General features: G+C 65.2%; 1 protein-coding gene across 1 annotated transcript in view; it reads right to left on the minus strand.

Annotated features, from left to right (window-relative positions):
• Positions 1-322, minus strand: part of PLEKHA6 (pleckstrin homology domain containing A6) — a 54,995-nt gene that overhangs the window by 4,003 nt on the left and 50,670 nt on the right. The window lies entirely within an intron of this gene.

Here is a 322-nt window from a genome sequence, read left to right on the forward strand (position 1 = left end):
CGGGGCCCTTTCCAGGCTCTCCTGGGGGGGGAAATGGGAAGGAGATGCAGCCGTGAGAGCCCGGCTGGTGCAGGAGCTGCAGTCCCTCTCCGTAACAAGCCACTAATGCACAGGGAGCCCCGGGGCCATGGCATGGCCAGGACACCTCCTCCAGCTCCAAAATGTCCCCTCAAGCTGTCCCCAAGACAGCAGGACACGTTGCTTCCGTGCCATGAAGGTGCTGCTTGGGCATGGCCATCGCTGTGCCCCAGGTTCAACCCCTGGATGGCCGCTTGAGCTGCCCACCACGTACCTTCTCGGCTCCGCGCGCGTGGCCCCACCC

Source organism: Egretta garzetta, unplaced genomic scaffold, assembly GCF_000687185.1.
Source record: "Egretta garzetta isolate BGI_Z169 unplaced genomic scaffold, ASM68718v1 scaffold105, whole genome shotgun sequence".
NCBI lineage: Eukaryota > Metazoa > Chordata > Aves > Pelecaniformes > Ardeidae > Egretta > Egretta garzetta.